The sequence below is a fragment of the Panthera leo genome, chromosome C2, assembly GCF_018350215.1.
Source record: "Panthera leo isolate Ple1 chromosome C2, P.leo_Ple1_pat1.1, whole genome shotgun sequence".
Classification (NCBI taxonomy): domain Eukaryota; kingdom Metazoa; phylum Chordata; class Mammalia; order Carnivora; family Felidae; genus Panthera; species Panthera leo.
The window spans coordinates 7,670,512-7,685,402 of NC_056687.1; the positions used below are offsets into that span (position 1 = coordinate 7,670,512).

At 47.0% G+C, this 14,891-nt stretch overlaps 1 long non-coding RNA gene across 1 annotated transcript in view; it reads left to right on the plus strand.

The window, feature by feature from the left end:
- The first annotated feature begins 4,150 nt into the window (after positions 1-4,150).
- The window catches only part of LOC122230315, a 28,433-nt gene continuing 17,692 nt past the window's right edge, over positions 4,151-14,891 (plus strand). Inside the window, exons 1-2 of the long non-coding RNA XR_006207374.1 lie at positions 4,151-4,603; positions 13,045-13,096. This is a non-coding gene — a long non-coding RNA (uncharacterized LOC122230315). The remainder of the gene's footprint in view (positions 4,604-13,044; positions 13,097-14,891) is intronic.

Consider the following 14,891-nt stretch of genomic DNA (forward strand, 5'->3'; position numbering starts at 1 on the left):
CAGTGTTGTTGTAAGCATTACTTTAATAACTTATCTACTAGTGCCAACATTTTCCCAGTTCCAGGGTAGTGTAGAAACCTTAGAGCCCTTTGTGGCCATTTACCCTCCCCAATTTATAATATAATTGTCTTAAATAGTTCCTCTATCTACATTGAGAATCACATTGCACGATACTATAATTTTGCTTTCAACCATCAATATAATTTGGAAAACTCAAAAGAAAAAGGAAAATCTACTATATTTACCTATATATTTGTTCTTCCCATATCATTTCTCCCTTTATGATGTTCCCCAAATCCTTATTTTATTATTTCCTCTCTGTTGAGATAAGTTCCTTTCACTATTCTTTTAGGGTGGTTCTGCTGTTGATGAGTTCTGTCTTTTCCTTCATCTGAAATGCCTTGATTTCACCTCAATTCATGAAAGATACTTTTGCTTATATGGAATTCTAGGTTGACAGTTCTTTTCTTTCAGTAACTAAAAAAAAATTGTTACTACCTTCTGGCCTCCCCAGTTTCTGATGAAAACCCCACTGTTTTTTTAATTCTTTTTTCCCTAGGGGCAACGTGTCATTACCCTGGATGCTCTCAAGACTTTCTCTAGTTCTCAGAAGTTTGATTATGATGTGTCTTTGGGTTTATCCTGCATGGGATTCACTCAGCTTTTTGAATCTGTAGGTTATTTTCTATCTGGTAAAATCTAGGACTATTTCAGCCGTTATCCCCTTGAATACTTTTTTCAGCCCCATCCTCATTCTCCTCTCTACCTGGTACTCTATGACATGAATATTATGTATTTTGTTGTAGCCCCACATGAATATTATATATTTTGTGGGAGCCCCACATGTTCTTAAGATTCTGTTCATTTTTTGTTCATCCTATTTTCCCCTACTGTTCAGATTGGATAATCTCTATTAATCTGTCTTCAAGTTCGCTGTTTCTTTTCTCTGTCCTCTCCACTCTGCTGCTAAGCCTACTCGCTGAGTCTTTCATTTCAGTTATTATCATTATTAGTTACAAAATTTCCATTTGGTTCTTCTCTATACCTTCTAAAATTTTTTTGCTGATGCATGGCTGTTTCTTTGCTGAGACTTTTGAATGACGGCTGATTTAAAATCTTTCCCAGATAATTCTAAAATCTGTGTCACGTCAGTGTCAGTGTTTCTCTTTTCTCATTCGGTGTGATCGCTTTCTGACTCCTGTTGTGACAAGTGATTTCTTTTTATTGCAACCTAGACATTTTGGGTGCTACGTTATAAGATTCTAGATCTTATTTAAAGCTTCTTTATGGCAGGGCCCCTCTGACACCATTTGGGCGGGTTAAGGGATTGCTTATTGGGATGTCAGTCTCCATTGACAGGGTGGGGGAGGATCCTTGTTGCTCGTGGGTGGGGACGAGTGTTCAGGCTCCCCACTGGACTCCCAGTGATACCACCCTGGCTGGAATAAGAAAGGCAGCTCATTATGCTTCCCCTATGGTCTCTGCCACACTTTGGAGGAGTTGCATTGTTACTGTTCAGTGGTGAAAGGAAGTGCTGACTCTACGCTGGGATCCTTTTAATGCTACCCCAGTGGGAATGGGAAGCTGCCTCATTACTGCTGAATTTGAAGGTTAAGTCCAGGCGTCCCATGTAGTCTCTGGGGGACCCATTACCCCTCAGTAAGGATGAAAATCTGGGCTTCTTTCTCTGTCTTCTCTGAAACCACCCTGGCAGGAGGTTTGGGGCACTTGTCACAGCCTAGTAAGGGTGAAAGTCTAGCCTTCCCATTCATCCTCTACTCTCGGGGGGCAGGGGTGGGGTTGGTAATTATTTTCTGTGGCTTTTGGCTCGAGTAGAGGAGTTAAGGTCTTAAAGTTTTCTTTCTAGGTTGCCTTTTTTTCTGGTCTTTTTGCTAGAGGTGGCAGACTTCCCTTGGGATGTTTTTATCTGTACCTGTTGACATTTCCAAGTTGCTGGCTTCTCCAGTAGCCACTCTGAGATATAAGAACAAAACAAAGCAAAAACCAGGAAACTCAACACCCCAAGATCCCTGGCTGGTATCCCTTCTTTCCCCCACTTTTTTTGAGCCTTCTTATGTTTGTTGTAAAATATAAAATACAATCTTCAAGGAGTTTTAGCCGTACTTAGTGGGGGGAATAGGGGAAAAACTACATCCACTCCCATCTTCCCAGAAGCGGAAATCAGGGAAATTTTAAATAAAAAGAAGGAAAAAAAACCAAAGAACAACAAAGAAGAAGAAGAAGAAGAAGAAGAAGAAGAAGAAGAAGAAGAAGATTGGAGTGGTGTTCTCTTATTTTCCTTTCTTCTCTGAGATCTCTACTGCTGAGAATCAGCTGCAAAGTACCAAATAAAGGAGTCACTTTCGCTCTCTTCCCTCCTCTTCCCAAACAGAAGTTCAAGCTGAAAATATGTGAAAAGGAGCACCAGAAAATGATATGATGTCTATCAATAAATGTTCCTCATTCTCTAGCCCAGTAAATGTCACATTTGGTTATGAAATTGAATTTTGCAAAGTAACATTTTAAAAATACTCCTCCAACTTAGTGTCTTTTATAACTATCGACACAGATGAGAGATTGAAGAATCAAATCCCTTGTCCCCTGTACTCTTTCTCGCACGCGTACGCAACAAGCTGACTTCCTGGGTGATTCAAGTAACGGGGGTTCTCAGCGGCCCTGGAGGCTCTGCTGTGTCACAGTGTCACTTCCCTGGATGCTGACAGTGCCCAAGATTGGTCCGGCCTGGGCAGGAGCTGCCATTGTACCCCACTGGTTGCCCATCCGATTGGGGGATCCCCACGTGGGTCATCCAATATCGGGCAGCTTCGTCTTAAATGATTGGGTGAATCTCCTGTCAAAAAACATGATCATAACCCTCTCAAAAGCTCTGCAATATCATTGCCTCACAAGCCTGAGCCATGAATGAACGAATGAATGAATGATTCATTGACTCCCTTCCTTTGCATTACAACCCAGCCAGTTCTTGAAGGGAAACGTAACGAATGGTCTCAGGCGATATGGAAGAGCGCAGCCCTGGGGGAGGAAGCTGGCTCATTCCTGCCATTGGAAACTATAGGAAGACATTAAGAGGCAAGAAAATCTTGGGCACCGAGCAATTGCTTTCTTTGTGTAACCAAGATCCTGCCACAGTACCTTTGCACAGGGCTCCTTAATACAGCATTGCATCGTTAGACAAACATAAGGCCTTCTAGTGACCATGTCAGTCCCACCACTTGAATGACTCCTTAAAACAAAGTCAATCTGCCAGGTCAGGTGATTCGTTTCTAAACATCCCGTATATGTCAAAGTAACTAACCAATTATTAGTATGTCACTGTCCTGTCCTACTTCATGAATGCCACCGCTACTCTCTCCGCCCATCTCTGATCAAATAAGAGAAACAATTCCATACGATCACAAATAAAAGGGATCAGAAGGGATTTTTTTTTCCTTGAATGGACCACGTCTCCGAAACAATTTTGGAACGGCTCTTCATAGGTCCTTTCATCGCACCACATCCCGGAGCAGAAACCCTTTTGGAATGTTCTGTACAAATCATCAGTCAGCAATCCACGTCCAGAAACTCCTGACAACACAAGGAAACAAACCTTATTCATCCTACTCGTATTTTAGTTTTCCTTCGGGATTTTATTTTTTCTTCTTTGGAAACAAAGGGATTCATCCTTTTTTTGCTTTCCAGCTGTTCCTGAAGTTGTCATGAGTATTGCCTCTGAGGTGCCCTATTTTGACAGCCGCGGGTCCAGAAATAAGAAGTCCTGTGACAGAAGCATGCGCAGGTGCTGGGGTGCCGAGAGCGGTCACTAGGAAAGGGATAGTCGGGGACAATGTCAAGACAATGTCAAACACACCTGCGCCAAAGTCCTCAATGACGAATAGGGGGTAATTGTGCAAGCAGAGAAAGCAGGAGGAGGGGTGAGCCCATGCCATGCGTTCAGGTCCCTAAAGGGGCTCCTTTGGCTGGAGGATAGTTTAGAAGCGAGGAGGGGTGGGAAACGCTCCTGGAGAAGTACGTGGAGGCCAGGTTTTGAAGCGAAGGTGCTGACCTACCACGGAATGGAACAGAGCTGGGAGGGCAGACCGGCCATTGCGACTCCACGGGCCCAGAACTTGGATTGTGGACCAACCGGGAGAGTAAAGGGAAAGAGTAAAGGGAAAAGGAAGGAAAGAATACGGCATCTGCTCACCCTTTCTGGTCAACAGAGAGGGGTTAGCAAAGCTTGTGCCTCGGATGAAGGCAGGTAGGAGCGGCAGTGGCCGCTGTGAGGGGTAGGTTTCCTGCAAGATGGCGCTGGAGGCAAAACGAACCATCTGAGAGCTGCTGACCCAGAAGAGAAGCAACGGATTGGGTGATGAGAGACGGACAGAAGAGTCCCTGCTGCTTCCGAGACGCAGCCCTTGGCAGTTGAGTCCTGGGGAGGCTGGGGCTGACCCTGGCAGAGACGCCTCCTAGAAGCAGGAGTGCTTGCCTGGGAAAAAGTCCCCCGATGGCTGCCGGCTACAGGCTCTGCCGACTTCCGCTGCCTAGAAATCCTCTGTGCCCTTCTGCAGCCTGGCTCGGTATCTTCTTTAAAAGGAACTTCTTGGTATGACTTTGGGGATAATGCTTGTCCTACATTTTATGATATTTCCAGGAGCTCTAGGAAAGGAGGAATGAGTCACTCATCCTATTCAAAGAAACCAACCACACTGGGCATTCAGGAAACGTTGCTGGGATGTTGGTGCTGGGAGTCTAGAGGTTGGCCCACAGAATTTGAAGCAGGGGAGGACGCAGGCAGAGGTGGGGTTGGGGGTGTTCCGCACCTGGAGGGTCCACCAGTTTCCCAACTGTTAGCCCTTCAACCTTCAGAAGTCCCTGAAGTCCATGCTTCCCAGGAGGCACCAAAGGACGTCCTGCAAACCCCTTCTTCCAACCTGAGCCCTCATCCCGAAGCCCAGGTGAATCAAGGGTATTTAGTACAAGCACAACCTTGAGTTTGATTTCATTTTTTTATGACATTCTCCTACCTCAGTGCATTAGGGCCATCGCCGGTCTGGTCAACGTGGCCACGGTGATGTCCTCATCAGGAACCCAGCAGGGTGACCTGTACAGAAGAGACCTTAGAAAGGGTGTCTGGGTGGGGCAGTGGCCCTCCCCACCTTGTGCAAAGGAGGCTGTATCCCCAAGGACTTCCTGCATGGCCCTCCTTCAAACAGTCCCCTCCGGGTTTTTCACCCCAAACCGTGAAAACTGGAGATCACTGTAGGAGCCTTGACTGAATGAATCAAGGAGGAATACTATCTAGGTAAAATTCTATCACATTCTGATGGGCAAGTTCTTAATTCTTCAAACCCCTCTGCACCTTGGTTTCCAGGAAAGAGCATGCGCTGTTTCCCCAAGGTGCTCTTGGAGGTTCAGACCTTGGCCCCCGTCCTCCCCTCACCACTTCAAGCACCGCCCCAGCCCCAGCCGAAATCTCCCCCCTGAGCGACTCAGCCTGGCATCACGGCACCCGGCACCATAGCCCTCCACGGCGTGCACCCTGATTTGCAACGTCAGCCCCGTACCGTCTTCTCGTGTTTTGCCGCACGAGGCACCTGCTACACAGGCACCGGGTTTCCCCCACGTTTCCTTGTGCTGTGTCTCCACCTAAGATCCTCTGCCTCGCTGTTCCCCTTCCCTCATGATTCTTCCTTTCTTCTTGACACATCGCAGCCCTTCCTCTGTGAGCCCGTTCTGGTCCCGTGGGTTAGAACTTCATTCTGTCTCTCTGTCTGTCTCTCTCTTTTCTCCCTTTCCTTCTCTCCCCTCTCTGTTCTCTCTCCCTCCTCCCCCCCTTTCCCTCCCTGCGCCCTCTTCCCTTTGATGTCCTTGGAACTCTCTTCCCCTCAATACCGTGTACTACAGCTGGTGTATATGCACGTCTTTTCTCCTGAACTAAGCTGGAGGCTCCCTGAAGGCAGATACAGAGCCTTCCTTACCTGCGTCTCCCTCCTGTTCTATCTGGTGCCCACCTTGTGGAAAGCAATCCATGTTTAAGCAACGGTTGAGTCTAGGGAGGATGTTGGACCCGGATCCTCACCACGGGCCCCAGCCCTGGCAGCTTTGCTTCTGGCAAAGCTAGCTCTGGGAGACTAGTTCCTGGGGACACGGTTCCCGGTCACTAGTTCTTAGGGACGCAGGTGACCCCAAGGTGAAAAAGGCGGGTGCAGAAGGGAGACTTCTTGGGCTTGACACCCGTCTCTGCTGCTCTACCGGCTGTGTGGAACGGGGAAATGTGCTCAACCTCGCCGTGCCTCAACCTCCCCATCAGCAAAGTGTGGACGCCAGTGCCCATTTCGTGGGGCCATTGTGAGAATCCAGTGGGATGGTCCAGTGATGCGCTCTCCATGCCGCCAGGCTAGACACTAAATGGGAAAGAAATGTTAGGGGTTACGATTTTTATTGTCCCAAACCATGCTTGCACGCCGACAAAAAGCTGATGTGTGGTTCTTACATCCTCCGCCTTTATATTTTAGTGGCTACTCAAGACAACATATACGGTACCATTTATAAGGGCACTCATTTGATTGGCCGTTTGAGGATGTGGTATTTTCCTTTTAGATCAGCCCCCCCCTCCCCCGTGACCTGCCGTGGCATCCTGTCGGGAAAGAGCGGGGAGGGACGTTGAGGCTGGAGACCACAGCCGGCGCATTTATAGAGAACCCCGAGAACAAGGTGGGAGACTGGAGGGCCTCAGCTTTCACCTGGAGGTGAGGTCCAGTTGAGGACACGAGTTCATAAAATAGCATTATGATTTCCCCCTTGATATAAATGTTCCTTCAAACAGTTGTAACTTGAAAAAAAAAATCACAGTTTGGTGACGAATAGAAGGACATATTTTAGAGAGATAAAAATATCCAAGATGTAAATATGACTGGTTTCAAATATATCAACTATGATGAGTTTTCCCCCTCATCCATAACGGCTCGGTTTCTGGGGAGCAGAAAGCGAGGCAGTTAGCACCACTGAAGACACGGGCGTCCCTCAACCCCGCCAGGTCTTTGCCCGGGGTGCCAGGGAGCCCCTGGCATGGGCAGAAGAGCCCCCTTCCACCTTCTCCAAAAGCTTTGCCCATATGACTCTCTCTGCCTCCCTCCACGCCCCCATGCACACACGCATACACACACACACACACACACACACACACACACACACACACACAGTTTCTTAGGCTTAGCTTTGAGCTACAGTTAGACTCAGTTATAATTGCCCTCATTAAAAACCTCTCTGTCATGTCAGACAGAGAGAAGTATATCTCTGGCATGGTCCCAGCAGAAAGCTATGCAGTCCTCAGCTGAAACAGGAGTGTGGGCATAAATCTCTCTCTCACACACACACACACACACACACACACACCAATAAAACTGTTGAGCTTTTATTTACATCCCCAGGTATAGCAGAAAGAACACAAACAATAAGAAAACTAAATCCCCACTATCCCTGAGGGCCTATATTCTACCTGAGGAGTTTGACGTGATTTCAACACAACAGACAGAATTTTTTTCAAGTATCTGTGGGCATGTTTTGCTTCAACACGTCATCATGATTCCTCGAAACTTTAAGTGTTTCTCTTATTCCATTAAATGCATGACAACACAATCGTAAGTAGAGTGGCTCCTAAAGCAAAAGAATTTCAGCTTTTCCAAGAGGAACCTTGTATTCTGATGGAAGGTTCTGGAAATGGGGATGTGAGGTGCGTGGCCACAAGCCATTGACACTATTCGCCCTCAAATAGCAAGAAGAGACCATAACTCTCAGCCCTCACATGGTAGCCAAAGGGAATAATGATTACACGCACACACTCACACACAGGGATATAATCCATGAGTGTGTTAACATACATTTTCTCATTTTTCTCGCAATGGGCTTGTGAGCAAGGAAACACAGAGAGACACTATCTATCCCACTTTACAGATGACCGAACTGAAGCTCCCAGAAGTTCATGGGAACTGGCTAAGAAATGGCAAAGCCAAGGCCAACAGCTTTCTAGACCTAGGTTCTTTCCTGGACTCTCCACCTTCTGTACTTTCTCTCTCTCTCTCTCTCTCTCTCTCTCTCTCTCTCTCTCTCTTTTTCAAAGTGATAAGAACATGCAAGCACAACAGACACAGTAAATAAGAACAATAAAATTTCAGGCCAAAATACTGATGCCTGCATTTCTGGTTTTCTTTTCATTTTACAAGGGGTAAACCTGTTCTTTATCCCCAGTATCAAAACTCTTGCTTCCCAGAAGAAAGATATTTCGTAAGGAAAATTCTTAAAGCAAACACATCTGTTTTTTAAATCTTAAAATATTACCAATACTCACACCCTCTCCCAAGCTAAGCACTTATAGACATCCTCTTCACATGGCTCCCTCGTCCTGGGGGCACCTTAGCAAACAGCCGACCAGCCTGTAAAGAGAAAACCCAGGATGCTGGCCAAGAAAAATAAAATGACTTGCTCAGGACCACAGGGCTTTTCAGTAACAGAGACTTCTGGTCTACCAAATGTGCATCCTGGCCGTGACAGCGGCACTGGTGGGAGCCTTCAGATGAGGCTACGGAGAGGCGGGACTTGACTTTCCCAAAGGTTCTGGAATCTCTTACCCCCATCACAAATGATGCGGTGTGATACAAGGATGCATTGGAGCATGAACAGGTGTAGAAGTAAAAGTCAGGAAACATGGTCAGTAGAATAGGGGGGAAATGCACAGATCTACTTGTGTCCAGTGGAGTCCTTGGGGGTAAATTTGGGCGCACAAAGAGGAAATGGAAACTGGGGTGTCCAGGCAGAAGGAACAGCGATGGCCAGGGAAGGAAAGTAGCTACAACAAGAGAGTGAGCGTGGAGGACAGAACCATCCCCTCCAAGTGGCCCTGGCTGAAAGACCAGGATCGACTGCTTACTTGCCAGACAAGTCTGAGAGATTTCGAGCTGGGCATTCCTGGGTCAAGTCTGCATTTTAGATAGATCCCCGGGGCTGCTGCAGGATAAGCCCTTCGGTGTTGAGGTGCGACCCGAGGCAGGTGGAAGCAACATTAATGGTCCCTTTAAAAGGCAGCAGCCAAGGGGGGTTAGATTGAAGACATGTGAACTATTGGGGGTGTGGAAGAAGGAGAGGGAGGTGTGTTCTCAGACTTCTGGCTTAGGCGCAACGTGGGTGGTGATGCTATAAACTGAAGGCAGAAAATGGAGAAAGAAGCCGGGGTAGGAGGGCTGGCGGAAGTGTGTGAGGGACAGAGGAGCTTTGGCAGGTTGCTTTGGAACATCCATTGAGCATCTGGGTGGAGTCGTCCAGTACCTAGCAGAAGCCCAACGGAGAGGTCAGAGCCGGTCACCAGCCGTCTGTAGACAATCAGGGATATTGTTGTGGGACACAGAGAAGACAAACACACAAACCCCAACGTGACACCGAGGTCGCCGGGTGAGGACTCTGGTCTCGGTGTCCCCGCACGCGGTGGCCTTTCCTATTTCCGGGGGAGTAGAGGCTGTCGACCAGGAGAAGAGACCCGCACGGTGGCACCTCCGCTCTGGGCAGGGGCTTCGGTTTCCTCGACTGTGTCCCCGCAGGGTTGGACTTGACGATCTCTTAAAGAATCTCTTCCAGCTTTCCTGCGCCGTAATTCTAAACCTCTCTCCAGTGTTGTGAGGCTGGTAACCAGAACGTTTGCTTTGGAGGAAACTCTGAGCTTGAGACGAGGTGGAGGCTTTGCTGGGGGCCGAGAGTGGGATGTCAGTGCTTCAGCGGGGTTGCAGGTGCAACCCTCCGCCCTCTGACGATAATGCGGGCGGGACAGGAGTTTGAAGACAGCCCGTAGAACGACTGAACCACTGAACACAGAAACAGATGCCATGATTCCCAGCATAAGTTATGAGATGGATGAGTCAAACTGAGAGAGCTAAATTTAGGGTTTCTAAGGTCCCCTCCCCCCCTCGGTGTCAGAAGTTTCCATTCGACTACAGGGAGGAGAAAAATGCTGATGCAGGCAGTGTTTGGTTTCCCCAGGACTGGGACATCCAACACATCTGAATGAAAATAGCTGCAAGGGGGTGGGGTGCCTGGGTGGCTCAGTCTGTTGAGCTTCTGACTCTTGATCTCAGCTCAGGCCGGGAGCTCACGGTCGTGGGATCGAACCCTGCGTAGGGCTCTGCACTGAGTGTGGAGCCTGCTGGGGATTCTCTCTCTCTCTCTCTCTCTGCCCCTCCTCTGCTCATTCTCTCTCTGTGTCTCCCTCCCTCCCTCAAAATAAATAGCTGCAAGGCCCACCCACCAGCAGGACCAGGTACGAAAGGTGGCAGGGTCCTTGGGTCCCAAGAATAAGGTGGTGCCACCCACCGGAAGATGGACGAAACTGACAGGGCCTCAGAAGGATATAATGGCTGGCATCTGGGTGCCAGTGCTCTGGGGACTTTCACCACTGGGGCCATCGCGGGAAGGCCAAGCTGAAGTGAGCAGTGATCCAGGGTGAGGTCCTAGGAGCACGGAGCCAGAGAATGAAGGAAAAGCAGGCCACACACCAGGATACCAGGAGGCACCGTGTCACCGGGGGGGGGGGGGGGGGGGGGGGGTGACAGCAGAGCTAGGCTAGCAGAGCAGGGTTGTCGTGGATCGTCAACCCAGAGCAGGCGGAGGCAGAACAAGACCTGTCCTACAGGTCACGGATGATCATCATGGAATTCTCACCTTGGAGTTGCTTCCATGCACAAATTGTCAGCAACCGCTAGAGTGGGCCCGCTTTGAAGCAGCCGCTGTGCCCATCCCTGTGAGCCTGTGAGCCGCGACGAGCTTCTCTTCGCCTGCCCCGGTTGACACGCTTAGCCTCTCCATAGTCATGCCGTTCCCGCCTCCGGGCAGCAACCACGCGGCAGGCTGCGTATCGTGGGTCAGATGCCCCTGCAGGTAGGAGGGTGGGTCGCAGTTCCCGGGTCCGTCTGTTCTCAAGGGCAACGATCAGTTTAAGGAAGAGGCAGCACACCGATCGCGTGGCTGTGAGTTCAGGCCTCCTGAAAATCACGCGTACTTGCGATGTGCAGAGCGATTTGTTGACATTGAAAGAGGACTCTTCTAGTTTGGGAAGAGTGGCGCCAGGAGGGTGAATGATCATTCTGTGAGCCGCGTGCCAGCACCCGAGCCGCGACGACTCAAGCGCTAGCCAAGCAGCTGTGACTTGCTCAGCGCTCTACCGTGGCCACGGGGAGTGACAGATGCCACGTTGGCTTCTAGGAACCGCCATGTTGGTGGCAGAGGGGCTGGAGCACGACCATGTGAAACCGAGAGTCCATGATGTATGAGTACACGTGAAGGAATGCTGTGGTTGTTCAGAAACAAAAGGGCAGGGAAGGAATAAGGACAATAAGAAAATAACAAGAAACTTGGCTTTTTTGCCTATCAGTTTGGCCAAGATTGAGGGGGGAAATGTTCTCATGCTATGGGCAAGTTGGCAAGAATGTAAGGAAATGAAGACTTAAAAAAATTTTTTTTTAGTGTTCACGTATTTTTGAGAGAGAGAGAGAGAGACAGAATGTGAGTGGGGAAGGGGCAGAGAGAGAGGGAGACACAGAATCCGAAGCAGGCTCCAGGCTCCGAACGGTCAGCCCAGAGCCCCGACGCGGGGCTCGAACCCATGAACCACGAGATCACGACCTGAGCTGAAGTCAGACGCTTCCCTGACTCAGCCATCCAGGTGTCCCAGAAATGAATACTTTTATCCACTCCCAGATCCAGCGTTTTGGGGGACAACTCATATGTGTCAAAATTCTTAGTACTCCTACTTCCTGAACAATTCTAACCCTAAGATTTGTCCTAAGTAGTTAACAGGACAGGTGCACCAAGGTGTGAGTTCAGGGATGCTCATCACAGCATTTTATAAAAGAGTGGAAAATTGTGAGCAAATTGAATGGAATCTGCTTGAAGAAATCACGGTGACTTCATCCACGATGAATGCTATACAGTCTTTTAACAATGTGCTGTAGTCTACCGCACTGACCTAGAAGGATGTGGGAAAAAGTAGCTGACGATGTTGTATGGATAGTGTAGATATTTATATCTATAAAAAAGGAGTTACATTTCCATATCTGCGTGTTTTCATAGGTACAGAAATGGGAATACAAAGGTTTTCACCGAAGTGTAAACAGTGGTTTTCCTCTGGGGGGGGGGGGGTGATTTGGGGAGAACTGTATTTTCTGATTTATAATTTTTCAGTATTTTTGGAGTTCTTAAATAATGAGCATGTATTCGTTTCATACTCAGAAAAAGAATCAGGCTACAAAAAGGAAAACAATGGCCAATGTTTCAGTTACTGCACATGTTAAGAACCCAAGGAAATTAAAGAAATCTGAAAAAACTGAAGAGAACTTTACAGTCGAGATGACCATGATTCTTAACAGCTCAAAGTAATTTTTCAATTAGGACAGATTCCATTTATGTATGTATCATTCTGGCTCGCAAACTCAGTGGGTAATAACCTATATCCCAGCTGAAACAAAAAGTTTCAACCCAAAATAGATATGGTTATAAACCCATCAAAAGTGATAACTTTCAAAAGACCCCAGGAATTCAAAAAAGTAAGACAAAGGAAAAATGTATAAAATCTACTTAGCTTTTAGATAAAAAAAAAAAAGAAAAGAAATCAAATGACTGCAAAAATACCAGCTCCAAAAATACCAAAAAAGCTTCACCAGGAGAAAATAGAAAGCAAAGATTGGCATATGGATGTCAAAAATCCAGTGTCAGAGAGGTTTTGAAAACTGGTTGTGCGTCACCAATTATGTATATCCAAAATCAGTGTGACAGACACTCCCTTCCAAGAGCAATGGCAAGGTTTTTTAATGCCCTAAAAGTCTCTTTTCGGTGACTGATTATGTAGTAGCCAGAATATGAGATTTTTAAATTCGGTTCATCATCGGTGACCAAATTCTAATGTAGGAGGAAGAAAAGAAAGAAAGAGAGCTGTATCTGATCCTTTGTGTCAGTTCCCATTTCAGAGGTGTCTTCTACATGAATGTCTTTTCTTCTCATCTCCAGAAAAAGCACAAAGAAGAAACTACAGCGATGGCCAGGTTGACAGAATCCATGAGTGAGTAACTGGAAATTTCTTCTTTATTTTTGGTTTTAAATGGAAAACCACAAAGTCACACAAAACCCCCATTGCTTTGTGATTATCTGTCTTTCTCGTCCATTCTTGTGATCACCGAGGTCTATTTCACGTAGACGGGATTGTGTTGCTGTTACAAGGTGCTTTACTTGAAAGTCATCTTGTGTGGGACTGAACTCTGTGCTGAAATTGTTACCCCAGTATGGGGTTTTGTTTGTAGGTCTGTGTTGCGGATCGGGACCCACCATAATTCCAATCTCTCTTTTCGGAGGTTTAGGTACAGTCAGCTCACGTTTTATGGGCAGATATTCCATAGGCTGGATCATCATCTAAAGAGAAGAAAGAAAGAATGGCTTGTCGTTGTTAAACCTTTCCGGTGTGCTTCCGAATTTTCAGATTCGAGGATTTAAAACTGGGGTGTTTGATGCGGAAGTAACTGGTAATGATTCAGGTTTGGAACAGATCAGTGGTATCAGGCTCTAAGCTCGTAAGTTAGATAAACGGGACACACGAAGCACTTTTAAGAGGAAAGAGGGATTAATTATAATACCTCCTCCTGCAAAATGAGACATGTGGCTTTGTACGTTGAAGTTTAAATATTAAAGACCGCGTGGATATGAAATAAACAGACAATGCGGGTTTTTTTTCCCCCTTTGGAAATATGCATTGTCCTGGTGATAGAATTCATATCTCAAGTTACAAGGGAAGGTTGCAGACACTTCTCCATCATCATTCGGGCCATGAACACCTTATTAAATTCGATCTGCATTAATCTTGCCCACATTTATCTTGGCCCCTGCTTTCTCCTTCGACTATTCCTAAATCATGAGACTATTAAAATATGTGTCTTTCTGTAGCATAGTCAATGAATCCTCATCCCCCAAAGTCTACCCCCTCCTGGAAAAAAAATGATGGTAAAGTGTTCTTTACATTGAATTTTTTAATTCCGGACCCCAAATCCCTAATTTCCTGATTTCCTTTATCTCGAACGCATGCCAATTTCACCATGCAAATGATGACTCCACGGGGGGACCGCACAGCCACCCCCAGCATTTACACGCCTCTCTTACACTCATTTCTGTATCATCCCTGCCCTGTCTCTGCCTCACCCGTCTTTCTGACAGTAGTCTTGCAGACTGGAACATTGCAAAGCATTTGCTCCTTGGTTTGAAAGACCTCAAATTGGTTCTCTGCAAGGGAGAGGAGCTAAGTCACAGAATGCACTCTTCTCAGACCTAGAAGGAAAGAGTGAGGTGGCCAGTACCGTCACAAAACTGACGAACCTATGTGGTCAAAATATTCAGGGACCGTGGACAGCACCAGCTGATTCACGATCCACAGCACGTTTGCAGATTTCGTTCTAATCTCTAACTCCAAAGTCACCAGCACAAAAGACCCGTAGATTCTCTGAATGCTGGAAGGATCGATGGCCTGGAACCCAGCATCATTATCAACAAAATGGAGTCTTGAGCGTGGGGGCAAATTGAACTGGATGGTGTTGTGTGTGAGTTGTGATGCTAATAGTTTTTATAATTAGTTCCATGTTAGAAATTGATACTCTAGTTCAGTGAATTTTTTAACTAGTCTAACTGAATCGTAAATAAAACATTAAGGGTGCTATACGAGTCAATATTTTCGACACGGTCACAATTTCTGATAAAGGTGTTTTAATTTTTCTATCTCTGTGGGATCCAGATGCATTTAAATAAGAGCCCCCCACTGGACTGCTGATTTGTGGGGCTTCGGTCTCCGGGTTACCTCTGCAATAATTTTAATG